The sequence below is a fragment of the Pongo pygmaeus genome, chromosome 1, assembly GCF_028885625.2.
Source record: "Pongo pygmaeus isolate AG05252 chromosome 1, NHGRI_mPonPyg2-v2.0_pri, whole genome shotgun sequence".
In the NCBI taxonomy this organism is placed as follows: domain Eukaryota; kingdom Metazoa; phylum Chordata; class Mammalia; order Primates; family Hominidae; genus Pongo; species Pongo pygmaeus.
The window spans coordinates 48,714,459-48,728,981 of NC_072373.2; the positions used below are offsets into that span (position 1 = coordinate 48,714,459).

The window sequence follows — 14,523 nt, forward strand, 5'->3', positions numbered from 1 at the left end:
GAAGAATAAAGTTAGAGAACTGATGCTACGCACCTTCAAAGCTCACTACAGAGATTCAGTAATCAAGACAATGTGGTACTGGCAAAAGAACAAATAGATCACTGGAACAGAATATAGAGCACACGAACAAAGTCAACTGATCTCTGACAAAGAAGCAAATAAGGCAATGCAGTGGAGAAAGACAGTCTTTTTAACAAATGGTGCTAGAACAACCAGACATCCACATGAAAAAAAAAAAAAAAGACTCTAGACACAGACTTTACAGCCTTCATAAAAATTAACTCAAAATGAATCACAGACCTAAATGTACAACAAAACTATAAAACTTCTAGAAGATAACAGAAGAAAATCTAGATAATATTGGGCTTGGCAATGACTTCTTATATACAAAACCAAATGCACAATCCATGAAAAAATAATTGATAAGCTGGACTTCATTAAAATAAAAAATTTTGCACTGTGAAAGGGTGTCAAGAGAATGAAAAGCATAAGCCACAGACTGGGAGAAAACAATTGCAAAAGACATCTCTGATAAAGGACTGTTATCCAAAATATACAAAAAACTCTTAAAACTCAGTAAGAAAACAACCCAATTAAAAAACAGGCTAACAACCTTAACAAACACCTCACCAAAGAAGATATAAAGATGGCAAGTAAGCACATGAAAAGATGTTCTGGCCGTTACAGGAGAAATTGAGAAATTGAGAATTGAGAAAACAATTGCAAAAGACTTCTCTGATAAAGGACTGTTATCCAAAATATACAAAAAACTCTTAAAACTCAATAAGAAAACAACCCAATTAAAAAACAGGCCAACAACCTTAACAAGCACCTCACCAAAGAACATATAAAGATGGCAAGTAAGCATATGAAAAGATGTTCTGGCCAGCGCGGTAGCTCACGACTGTATTTCCAGCACTTTGGGAGGCTGAGGTGGGCGCATCACCTGAGGTCGGGATTTCGAGACCAGCCTGGCCAGCATAGTGAAACTCCGTCTCTACTAAAAAAAAAAATACAAAAATCAGCCAGGCATGGTGGCAGTCACCTGTAATCCCAGCTACTCAGGTAGCTGAGGCAGGAGAATCGCTTGAACCCAGGAGGCGGAGGTTGCAGTGAGCCGAGATTGTGCCATTACACTCCAGCCTGGGCAACAGGGCAAAACTCCGTCTCGAAAACAAAAAAAAAAGAAAAGATGTTCTAAGTCATATATTATCAGGGAAATGCAAATTAAAACCTATTAGAATGTCTAAATCCACAACACTGACAACACCAAATACTGGACTGAAAAGTTCCTGTGGAACAACAGGAACTTTCATTCACTGCTAGTGGGAATCCAAAATGATACAGCCACTTTGGAAGAGAGTTTGGTGATTTCTTACAAAACTAAACATATTATTACTCTATGATCCAGCAATCACACTCCATGGTATATACCTATAGGAGCGGAAAACTTATGTCCACATAAAAACCTAAACACAGATGATTATGTAAGCTTTATTCATAATTGTCAAAACTTGGAAGCAACCAAGACATTCTTCAGTTGATATATGAATTTTTAAAACTGTAGCACATTCAGACAACAAAATATTACTCAGTGCTAAAAAGATGTGAGCAATCAAGTCATAAAAATACATGGGAGGAAACTTAAATGCACATTATTAAATAAAAAGTCAATGTGAAAAGGCTACATTCTTTATGATTCCAACTACAGGCACTCCTTGGATATATTGCAGGTTCCATTCCATTCCACTGCAATAAAGCAAGTAGCATAATAAACCGGGTCACACAATTTTTTAATATTCCCAGGCATATAAAAGTTATGGTTATATTATACTGTAATCTATTGAGTGCAATATCATTATGTCTAAAAAACCAATGTACCTAACTTAATTTAAAAATATTGTATTGCTAAAAAATGCTAACAATCACCCAAACCTTCAATGAAACGCAATATTTTTGCTGGTGGAGGGTCTTGGTTCCATGTTGTTCGATCAGAGTGGTGATTGCTGAAGCATGGGATGGCTGTGGCAATTTCTTAAGACAACAAAACTTGAGTGCTGATTGGCTCTTCTTTCACCAAAAATTTCTCTATAATATGTGATGCCATTTGATAGCATTTTACCCACAGTAGAACTTCTTTCAAATGTGGAGTCAGTCCTATCAAACTCTGCCGCTGCTTCACCAACTAACTTGATATATAATATTCTAAATCCATTGTTTGTTGTCATTTCAACAATATTCACAGCATCCCCACCAGGAATAGATCCATCACAAGAAACCACTTTGCTCATCTGTAAGAAGCAACTCCTCATCCAGTCAATTTTGATAATGAGATTACAGCAATTCAGTCCTATCTTCAGGCTTCACTTCTAATTATAGTTCTCTTCCTATTTCCACCACATCTGCAGATACTTCTGCCACTGAAGTACTGAACCCCTTAAAGTCATCCCTAAAAGTTGGAAACCAACTTCTTTCCAACTCCTGTTCATGTTGATATTTTGATCTCCTCCCACGAATCATGAATGGCATCTAGAATGGTAAATCCTTTTCAGAAGGTTTTAAATTTACTTTGCCCAGATCCAACAGAGGAATCACTATCTATAGCAGATATATACTTAGAAAATGTTATTTCTTAAATAAAAAGACTTGAAACTCAGTATTACTCCCTGATCCATGGGCCACAGAACAGAAGCTGGGTTAGCAGGCATGAAAACATTCATGCCCTTGTCTCTCTCCATCACAGCTCTTGGGTGACCATGCGCATTGTCAATGAGCAGTGATATTTTGAAAGGAATCTTTTTTTTTTCTGAGCAGGTCTCAACAAGGGCTTAAAATATCCAGTAAACCATGCTATAAACAGATGTGCTGTCATCCAGGCTTTGTTGTTCTACTTATAGAGCACCGGCATAGTCAATTTAGCATAGTTCTTAAGTGCCCTAGGATTTTCAGAACGGTAAACGAGCACTGGCTTCAATCTAAAGTCACCAGCTACATTAGCCCGCATAGCCCATAACAAAACAGTCAACCTATCCTTTGAAGCACTGAAGCCAGACACTGACTTCTCCTCTCTAGCTATGCAAGTCCTATATGGCACCCTCTTCCAAAGGAAGGCTATTTCATCTACATCGAAAATCTGTTGCTTAGGCTGGGCGCAGTGGCTCATGCCTGTAATCCCAGCACTTTAAAAGGCCGAGGTTGGTGGATCACCTGAGGTCGAGTTCGAGACCAGCCTGGCCAACATGGCAAAATCTCGTCTCTACTAAAAATACAAACATCAGCTGGGCATGGTGGCGGGCGCCTATAATTCCAGCTACTCAGGAGGCTGAGGAAGGAGAAACGCTTGAACCCGGGAGGCGGAGGCTGCAGCGAGCTGAGATTGCGCCACTGCACTCCAGCCTGGGCGACAGAGCAAGACTCCATCAAAAAAAAAAAAAAAAAAAAGAAAGCAATTTATGGCTTTAAGTGTTTGTATCAGAAAAGAAGAAAGCTTTAAAATTAATAACCTAAGAGTACATCTTAAGAAGCCAGATTTTTTTAAAAAGCCAAAATAAGAAAAAGAAAAGAAATAATAAAGAACAGAAATCAGTGAAACAGAAAACAAGCAAAAATTAGTTTAAAAAACTGAAACAAAGAGCTGGTTTTTAGAAAAGATAACAGAATTGATAAACCTCCATACATATTAATAACACCAGGAAAGTAAAAAGGGATATCACTACAGGTTCTATAGATATTAAAAAGATAATAAGGGAGTATTATAATCAACTTAATGCCAATAAATTGACATATTTAGATGAAATGGACAAATGTCTTAAAAGATATAAAATAACCAAAATTGGCTGGGTGCAGTGGCTCACGCCTGTAATCCCAGCACTTTGGGAGGCCAAGGCGGGCGGATCATTTGCGGTCAGGAGTTTGAGACCAGCCTGACGAACATGGTGAAGCCCCTTCTCTACTAAAAGTACAAAAAATTAGCCAGGAGTAGGGGCACATGCCTTTAATCTCAGCTACTTAGGAAGCTGAGGCTCAAGAATCACTTGAACCTAGGAGGCAGAGGTTGCAGTGAGCCAAGATCACGCCACTGAACTCCAGCCTGGACAACGGAACAAGACTCTGTCTCAAAAAAAAGAAAATATCAGCCAGGTGCGTGGCTCACGCCTATAATCCCAGCACTTTGGGAGGCCGAGGCAGATGGACTGCTTGAGGTCAGGAGTTCGAGATCAGCCTGGCAAACATGGCGAAACCCCATCTCTACTAAAAATACAAAAATTACCCGGGTGTGGTGGGGGGGCACCTGTAATCTCAGCTACTTCGGAGGCTGAGATAGGAGAATCGCTTGAACCTGGGAGGCAGAGGTTGCAGTGAGCCAAGATCACGCCACTGCACTCCAGCCTGGGCACAGAGTGAGACTCCACCTCAAAAAAAAAAACCAAAAGAAAAAAAAAGAAAACATCAAGCCCCGGTGGCATACCTAGTGAATTCTGCCCAACATTTAAGGAAGAAATTACAGAAATCCTAAGTGAAGTCTTTCAGAAAATAGTGGAGTAGGGAACACTTTGCAACTCATTATATAAAGACAGTATTACCCTGATGCTAACACAAGACAAAGAAATGAGAAGAAAAATATCTCTCACGAACATGGGTGTAAAACACCCTTGAGAAAATATTAACAAATTAAACCTAACAATATATAAAAGAGATAATTTACCGTGACCAACTGAGTTTAACTCCAGGAATTCAAGACTAGTTTAATATTTGAAAATCAATGTAACTCACCTATTAACAGGATAAATGAGAAAAGCCATATGATTATCTTAATAGAGGCAGAAAAAGCATTTGCAAAATACAGCACTTATTCATGATTTTAAAAACATAAACATACATATATTTCTTAGCAAACTTGGAACAGAAAGGAACTCCCTTAACCCGAAAAAGAACATCTTCAAAAATCCTACAGATAATATCACATTTAACAAGGGAAACTCAACAGATTCCTGATAAGATGAGGAATAAGACAAAAATGTCTGGTCTCACCACTTTTACTCAACATTACCTGTTAGTGTTTGGCAGTGCAATAAGAAGCGGGGAGCAGATCACATACATAGTGGAAAGGAAGAAGTAAAACTGTGTTTATTCACAGACAACATGATTGTTTAGGTTGAAAGTTCTGACAAATCCACAAAAACATACTAGGAATAAATGTATACAGCAAGGTCACAGGATAAAAAAAATGTTCAAAATTCAATTGTATTTCTATATATTAGCAATAAACAATTTAAGAATTAAATCTGAAATGCAATTCCAAATAAAAAATATGAAAGATTCAACAAAGTACGTATGAATCTCATATGCTAAAAACTATAAAACACTGCCGAAATAAATTAAAGAATACTTAAATAAGAAGAGAAACCATGTTTTCACTGGAAGACAAAAATTGTTAAACTATCAATTCTTCCCAAAATGGTCTATAGATTCAACACAATTCCAATCTAAATCCTAGCAAGCTTTTTTTTTTAATAGAAATTGACAAGTTGATTCTAAAATTTATATGGAAATGCAAAGAACCTAGAATAACTACAACAATTTTGATAAAAAACAACAAAGCTGGATGGCTTACACTAACAAGTTTCAAGACTTATTATGAAGCTACATTAGTCAAGACTGTGTGGCACGGCCTAATAGACATCTAAATCAATGGAAGAGACACAGGTGTCAACGTCAGTCAATGGGGAGACAACAGTCTTCAATAAATACTACTGGAACAACTAGATAATCTTGTTAAAAAAAAAAAAAGGGTAAAATGAACCTCAACCACACTATACAAAAAAACTGATCCAAAATGAATCATAGTTCTAAATGAAAAAGCTAAAACTGTAAACTTTGAGAAGAAAACATAGGGGAAAAAAATCTTTACAACCATAATTAGGCAAGGAAAGATTTCTTATGACATAAAAGCACTAACTATAAAAGAAAAAAATTGTAAACTGGTTTTCATCAAAATTTAAAATTCCTTGAAAGACACCACAAAGAAAATGAAATGCAGGCTGGGCATGGTGGTCATACCTGTAATCCCGGCACTTTGGGAGGCCAAGGCAGGAGGACTACTTGAGCCCAGGAGTTCAAAACTATCTGGGCAACACAGTGAGGCCGTTTCTACAAAAAAAAATTTTTTTTTTAATTAGCCAGGTTTGGTGGCAATCGCCTATAGTCCCAGCTACTTAGGAGGCTGAAGAGGGAGGATTGATTGAGGCTAGGAAGTCGAGGCTGCAGTGAGTCATGATCATGCCACTGCACTCCAGCCTGGACAACAGAGCAAGGCCTTGTCTCAAAAATAGAAAAGAAAATAAAATGTGAACCACAAACTAGGAGACAGTATCTGCAATGCATGTATTTGTCAAAGGACTTGTATTCAGGATAAGGAACTCCTACAGTAATAAGAAAATAAAAACCCCAATAAGACATTGAGAAAAAGATTTGAACAGACATTTCATAAAAGATGTATGAATGACCAGTAAGCATACAAAAAACATTAAATTCTATCAGTCCTCAGGGAAATGCAAAATAAAACCACAAGGAGAATCTAATTCACACTAGAATTTCTACAATTAAGACTGACAATACCAAAAGTATTGGCAAAGAAGTGGAGCAAATGGAACTCTCATACACTGCTGGTGGTGAAATAGAAAGTACAACCACTTTGGAAAATTGCTTGATAGCTTAATAGTCAAACATACATGTGGCCCACCAAGAGATATGAAAATAAGGTCGGGTGCAGTGGCTCAGGCCTGTAATCCAGTACTTTGGGAGGCCGAGGCAGGCGAATCGCTTGATTCCAAGAGTTCCAGACCAGGCTGGGCAACATAGTGAAACCCTATGTCTACAAAAAATTAGCTGGGCATGGTAGTACATGCTACTTGGGAGGCAGAGGTGGGAGAATCACCTGAGCCCAGGAGGTTGAGCCCGTGATCAAGCCAGTGCCACTGTACTCTAGCCTGGATGACAGAGTGAGACCCCATCTCAAAAAAAAAAAAAAAAAGAGAGAGAGAGAAATGAAAATACATGTCTAAATACAAATCATAGTTGCTTTATTTCTAACACACCAAAACTGGAAACAGCATCAAAGTCCATCAGCAAGTAAATGAATAAGCAAATTGTGGTATTCACAGAATGGAATATTCAGCAATAAAAAGGAATAAACTACCCATAGCGACATAGATGAATCTAAAAAATATGAGCAAAAGAATCTAGTAAAAAAACAGTTCGTGCAGTTTGCTTTCATCTATATGAAATTCTAGAACAGGCAAAAATTAATCTACAATGACAGAACTGAGATTAATGAATGCCTGAAGTGGGGTGGGGCTGCGGGCTGACTGCAAAAAGGCACAAGGGAATTTTGGGGGGTGATTATGTTCTATATCTCAACTGGAGTGGTATTTACAAGAGTGCATACCTTTGTCAAAACTGTTCAAATTACTTTAAATTGGTACATTTTATGTAAATTATGCCTTAGTAAAGTTGATTTTTTAAAAAAGAAAGTTCTGACCTTAGGACATCAATGGACTTCACTCAGCCTCATCTTCATCTGTTAAATGTGGGATAATACTTCATTTCTTACCACACACGGCATCAAATGAGATGTATATCAAACTGCTCTAAAAATTTCCCAATGCTCTAAAGATTTTTAGTGTTTTTATTACTTAAGGCATTATACAGTCACTGTATGGCTATCAGGTTAGCCTACAGAATCACTTTATTACAATAATGAATAAAATCTGAAGATAATCTTCAAACTTCACTGTAATCATTTATTTTTATGTTTTTTCCTCCAAAATGTTATATCAATTAATACTTAAAGGAAATAAATTAGGAAATTTCTTCATGTGCCTGGTTCACTAATAATGGAGTTGCCAATGAGCCATCAAAGACATGTAAGCAGGAAAAAACAGTAACTATCAAGAGTATACATGATGTAATCATGAGATTACACGCAGTGGTTCACACCTGCAATCCTATTAATTTGGGAGGCCGAGGCAGGAGGATCGCTTGAGCTCAAGAGTTCGAAACCAGCCAGGGCAACATGGCAAAACCCTGTCTCTACAAAAAATACAAAAAAATTAGCCAGGTATAGTGAGCATGCCTGTAATCTCTACTTGGGAGGCTGAGATAGGAGGATCACCTGAGCCCGGGAGGCTGAAGATACAGTGAGCCGAGATGATGCCACTGCACTTCAAGCTGAGTGACAGAGTGAGACCCTGTCTCAAAAAAAACAAAAACAAACAAACAACAAAAAAACAGTATACAACATAGGCTTTATGAAAAAACCCACTAGACGATTATATTCAATAAATCAAGATTTAAGTACAGAACATATGTATTTTTCAAATGTCCTAACCATAGCGACCTGGGCAAACTTATTTTTATGATAATTTATATAAGGCAGCTCAGGCCTGTCCACCACCACTCAACATAATTGCTGCTACCCTATGCCAACAATATAAAAATGATAGCTATGTTCTTTCATTTGCTAACCAATAAAGACATTCCTAGTATATTTTAAACAGTCACACATGCCATACTTCAAAGTATGTTTGTGTTTTATAGCTTTCCAGATTTGAAAGTTTTCCAGGCATATTTGGTCCTGAGCCAAAAACTGTGCTTCAAATCTAAAAATCTAAAACAAGTTACATTAAATTCACTGAAATATACTTTATCATATAAAAATAACCATCAGTAAAAGCTCCAATTAACACTCAAAAAATTCCCTGAAAAAAAGTTTGTCAGCACATTTCTTTCAGCTGGGTGTGTATAAAAAAATGTGCCTCATGGCACTAGTTTTATTAGAAGAAAACGAAACTGAACCACACAAGGTTTTGACATAATCGTAACTGTTCCCCCATTTACTTCTACCACTCAGTCAGGCTTCATTTCCCAAGCACTATGTATGAGAAAGAGAAAAGAAAAAGTCATGATATCTACCTCGTTAAGTAGCCATCCCAGGTTTTTATAAACTACAAAGACAACTTACAGTTGAGAAACAGCAGGGGGTTTCACAAGATTTGAACGTAAACATCTATGGCAAATACTCAAACAGCACAGTAAGAAGTAGTAACACCTTTCCTCCAACCTACCAAGTATCTAGAAGTCACCCATTTTCAGACCTATGCTGCTGGCAAGCAACTACCACATTAGCAGGCCTTAGAGGTGGAACTAAGAGACCAAACATTACCTAACCCACACCTCACTGCCTCTACAAACAGATATGGCCAGAGCACAGAAAGTGTAGCTATCAGGAATTGTAGATCTGGTGGGTACCAGAACTTATACTTACTTGAAATAAGTTTGAATATATGAACAAGTATGCTAGAAGGGATGCTAGTCAACCACAAAGCAGGTGTTTTCCTTGCCCCCAAATTAAGCAAAATTAACAGGGTGTCATAATTCTCACTAAATGCTCCTACCTACAATAAAGTTGTCAATCTTTACTGCTGAAGGGTTACAAAAGACTGTTAAGTTTTTTTAACTCTATCAGCTGACAACACCTTACCAGCACCAGCTTTTCAAAGAGTTGACAAGTACTGCCCCATAAAACATCGACCTCTGTAATTTTGGTAGAGCATGTCATATATGGATCCTTTAAAACACTAATTCGTAATAAATCACTGACAGTATTTAAATCTAAATTCTAAACATTAACAATTCAATAAATAATGCTATTTAACAAAATAAAGACAAAAAAACTAGTTTCTTTGCGTTTTCAGGCTTTCTTGAAAAATATTCATATATTCTTTTAGTGACAAGGAAACTAATGGTATGGCATAAACTCTATTAATAAGAAGAAAAGGCTTATTATAGACACACGGTACCTATGCATAGTATTTATTACAAATGATAAAATGTCAAAATAGCCAAATAATTTCTGAACCTGTCTGCCTCATTATTTTTAAAAAGTTTAAAGAATTTTCCATTTTTATTTCAAAATTATGAAAAATCTATAAGATCACTCTTAACATATCCTGATATTCTAGTTATTAAACACATTGTTAAAATATTTTCCCAATCTGAGATATAAGACCAAAAACATGATCAACCAGCAAAATGGAAAAAAAATCAGAAAAAAAATAGGCATTTCATAGAACAAGAAGTTTCAGATGTTACCCAGAGTTGTTCAATTCTATATCCTACACCTTTGACTATCCTCCACAATATTTTCTGCACATTAGTTAAATATTTGTCTTCTAACAGTTCTATCCCTGACCTTCTCTTTTCACTTTAAAACATGCCCTCCCTGGGCATCACAATTTCCATGACTTCAAATAACTACTACTCTCAGCTGTTTCCCAAATCTCTATCTCAAGCCCATACCTCCCTGGTTATCTTTTCCTGGGTGTCCTGAAGGCATCCTAAACTTGTCCCAAACTGAATGCATTATCTCTGCACTCTACCATGGCCATTTTCCTGACTCCAATTCCTTTCTCTCCTCTTTTTCCTATGAGAGTAAAAGTCACTACAATATATACCTAGTTTGCTTAGTCTAGGTTACACAGTCTTTTCTATCTTTTAAAAATTGAACTCTGATGGTGTCATTGTGATTAAAAACCCTTTGGTGTGGGGAGGTCCTAAACACTCATCAACAAGGGATTGAGGCAAATAAATTGTGGTACTTTTCATACCACAGAACATTGTGCAGCCTTCAAAAATCACGGTATAGACCTATATTCATTAAAATGGAAAAATGGTTATGAAGCTTTTCCAGGCACCCTCCCCAGCGTTAACTCCATGGTTTCTCACAGCTCCTCCAGCCCTAACTCTACTTCATGACTTTGCTTAATTTCCCAATTTGCTAATAAGCAAATTCCTTCCACGATTTGTTCAGGTTTCTGAGGCAAAGAATCTGATTGGCCTCATTCATCATCTTGTGCCAGAGGCCCCACACCAACAGCCGTAGGTCATAGCTATTCTTTGGATTTTAACTGCTCTTGCAAAAAAATGGTTTGGACCCAACCCAATAAAATTCTGAATTAACATATAATTAAAAGATTTCTAGATCAATACAATCCAACTATTAATATATAATGAAAAAAATGAGGAACATCCTAAATCTACTGTAGCTGGATTTAGTTTCTAAAATATATCATTGGTATTAAATAGATCTACAGTATTTATATCTCAATCATGCTTCACTTCATGAAAAAAACTGGTAAAAATGCAGGTATTATATATTAAACATGATTAATTTATTTGTTAAATTTTAAACAACACAGCTAGACACAAAAAGCAAAGGTAGAGAGGAAAGTCAAATGATCACTGGTTAACTGAAACCAAAAGTCCACACTCTTTTCCCCATGAGTATTTGAAAATATAAAGGTACTTGTTATATTAAAATGATAAAGTAGAAAACAAACCATCTAATCACTTGGTTAGATAATCGTATAAACTCCAGGCATTCAGGAGCCTTCCCCAAAACACTTAATTCTCAAAACTCAATAAATACGTATTTCAATAATTACTGCTTACTCTATTCAAATGTCAAGGGAGGAACAAAACAAAGAACCTCCACCACTCTCTTAGTAATAATTCTGAATGACTTTATTTTCTTAAAAAATATATTTAATTCTTAATTAAAATATTCACTAATACCTCTTATTTGTTCAATGATTCAACATCTTCTCTAGACCAGGCACTGGGAATACGATGACAATTATGGCCCCCTCTTTGTGGAGTTGATTCTGTATAAAAAGATTCTATATAAAATTGTTTTTTGATTCTGTAAAAAGCACACTTTAACAAGTTCTATGTTGCCCAGGCTGGTCTTGAACTCCTGAGCTCAAGTGATCCTCTGGCCTTAGCCTCCCAAAGTGCTGGGATTATAAGTGTGAGCCACTGTGCCTGGCCTCACAAATTTTTTTCTGGAGTCAGGGTCTCGCTCTGTAACCTGGGCTGGGTGCAGTGGCATAATCACAGCTCATTGCAGCCTTTACCTCCCAGGCACAAGCCATCCTCTCACCTCAGCCTCCCGAGTAGCTGGGACTACAGGCACTTGCCACCATGCCCAGCTAATTTTTTATTTCCAAAATCACACTTTTTAATATAGATTATATTATAGAATATATGCACATATAGCATATATAGAGAATATATGTTAGCCTTGGCTGGGTGGCACAACTGTAAAGTACACCTTTTTTTCCTATTAAGAACTTGAAAAATTTCACTTTGGCTCCATTATATAAAAATATGCTGAAATCTACAGGCATCCATCTTTCCTAAAAATGACTCCTAGAAGTTAGAAAAAGAAAAACTTAAAGAGATAAAAGTGTTGTTGAGCACTTTTTAGTACTTTGTTCAATACGATTTATCTCTCCTCATTTATCAGGGAGGAAAAAAAGGCAATTAGAGATACATGCAATATTCTTTCTTTTGAGGTTATTCACAAGATGTTTTACCATGCTTCTTCTCATTGTTTTTCTGAAGCAACTTTACTACACAGACAAAAAATGAAAAAGTCTAAATCCTTTTCATTACAAAGATGGCTCAAGGGGAAGGAAATAACTTCTCTCTTCTAAGCACCATGAGGAATAAAGGGGTCCATCCCTCTATTCCGTATCTAGGAAAGAGAATAAATGACTCCAAAACACAGACTGGGCCCCACATTTTGTAGGGTTAGCATATTCAAAGCAGTCAAAGGTCAGCACTGAGTCATGGCTTTTTCTTTGCCTCTTCCCATATGGCTGCAGTGTTGATGAGCCCAGGACCTACTCCTTCAGGAGAAAGGTTGGTCATCCTTCTCTCATTCTCTCTTCCTTATGATTATTAAATAAGGTATTAAGAGGAGCTCTGAGAAAACTTGAGGTGTTTTGTCCTTCTCTCTCCTTTGAAGATTTTCCACATAAGGGGCCTTGAGGCAAGCACCTGTCTGGAAACTGTCTCCTCCCAATTCCAGCTCCTTCTTTTCCTTCCTTTCTCATTGACTCTCCTTCCTCCTTTTTTCTCACTCTTCTCCCAAGTCTTCCACCAATGGTTTACTTTTTTTCAGAATCATTAAATGCCATAATAATAGTTTTGGTAAAATAGAAAAGCTTCCTTTTTCATGAATGTCTGGTTTTTTTGTTGTTGTTGTTTTGTTTTTTTAAGACAGTCTTACTCTGTTGCCCAGGCTGGAGTGCAGTGGCACAATCTCGGCTCACTGCAACCTCCACCTCCCAGGTTCAAGTGGTTCTTATGCCTCAGTCTCCCAAGTACTGGGATTACAGGCACCCAACACCACACCCGGTCAACTCTTTATCTATTCCTGCCCTTCCTGTGCACAAGCCTGCCCAGGTTTCTCTCTCTCTCTTACCCTCAAGTTCTTCTCCCTCTGAAGGCAGGATGACCATTGACCCTATTTTTGGAAGAATGAGTTCCATGTTTGGTTGTCGTAGGAAAATAAAGGACATTTATGACTACACTTGGTTCTAGGCCAATCTGGCTCAGGACAGAAACAGCCCTTTTACTTGGTCCAGTTTCACCTAACAGATTTCTGCATCAGGGGTTGGAACCTAACCTGAGCTAATGCTAAAATGTTTTCTTTGTCTTGCTTTACCTTTTCTGTGCCTAGTTCTCTCAAGTATTTCTCCACAAAGCAACCTGAAGGCTGGGTGGAAGAACAATTAAAATGTTTCCAAGCTCCCTGACCAAATACTATGATTACAACATCTAAAGCTATGCATTTTCAACACCAAAAACAATTTTTTAAAAAATAATAAGATTGGCAAAATGTTTTGCTATAAAAAAGAAGCTTTTGAAAGTTCTTATCTGGATTATTATTACTCATGTTGACTACCTACTTCACCATGCAAGAAACAGTGATTTTTCTTTTTTTGTTGTTTTTAAAGATCCTTGAAAGCTTTTGCCTTGATGAAACAGGGATTTTATATTGGTATAGCACTCTGTACTTACTAAAGTTATATACTTGTCATCAAGTCTTTTCCCAAATTATTTTGTTTTACTATAACGTTACTACATTAAAATACAAACATTCTGGCCAGGCATGGTGGCTCATGCCTGTAATCCCAGCAGTTCGGGAGGCCGAGGGCGGTGTGGGGTGGATCACCTGAGATCAGGAGTTCGAGACCAACCTGGGTCAACATGGTGAAACCTCATCTCTACTAAAAATCCAAAAATTGGCCAGGTGTGGTGGCGTGCGCCTGTAATCCCAGCTACTTGGGAGACTGAGGCAGGAGAACTGCTTGAACCTGGAAGGTGGAGGTTGCAGTGAGCTGAGATTGCGCCACTGCACTCCAGCCTGAGCAACAGAGTGAGACTCCATCTCAAAAAACAAAAAACAAACAACAAAAAAACCCCGGATATTCATGAAAAAGGAAGCTTTTCTATTTTACCAAAATTATTATTATGGCATTTAATGATTCTGAAAAAAAGTAAACCAGATCAACTCATTGTCCTCCTTAAAATCCTCCAGTGACATCCTTGCACATTCACAATAAAATCTGGCTTACAGAGCTTTACTTGCTTTGGCTACAATCTTTTTCTCTA

General features: G+C 37.3%; 1 protein-coding gene across 5 annotated transcripts in view; it reads right to left on the reverse strand.

Moving 5' to 3' along the window:
• CAMSAP2 (calmodulin regulated spectrin associated protein family member 2) overlaps window positions 1-14,523 on the reverse strand; it is a 128,268-nt gene that overhangs the window by 77,409 nt on the left and 36,336 nt on the right. Inside the window, exon 1 of one of the 5 annotated variants that reach the window (XM_063647257.1) lies at window positions 6,061-6,085. The exons of the other annotated variants lie outside the window; for them this stretch is intronic. The gene's annotated coding sequence lies outside the window, so the exon portion shown is untranslated. Of the gene's footprint in view, window positions 1-6,060; window positions 6,086-14,523 lie in introns of those variants that run through there. 5 annotated transcript variants of the gene reach the window in all.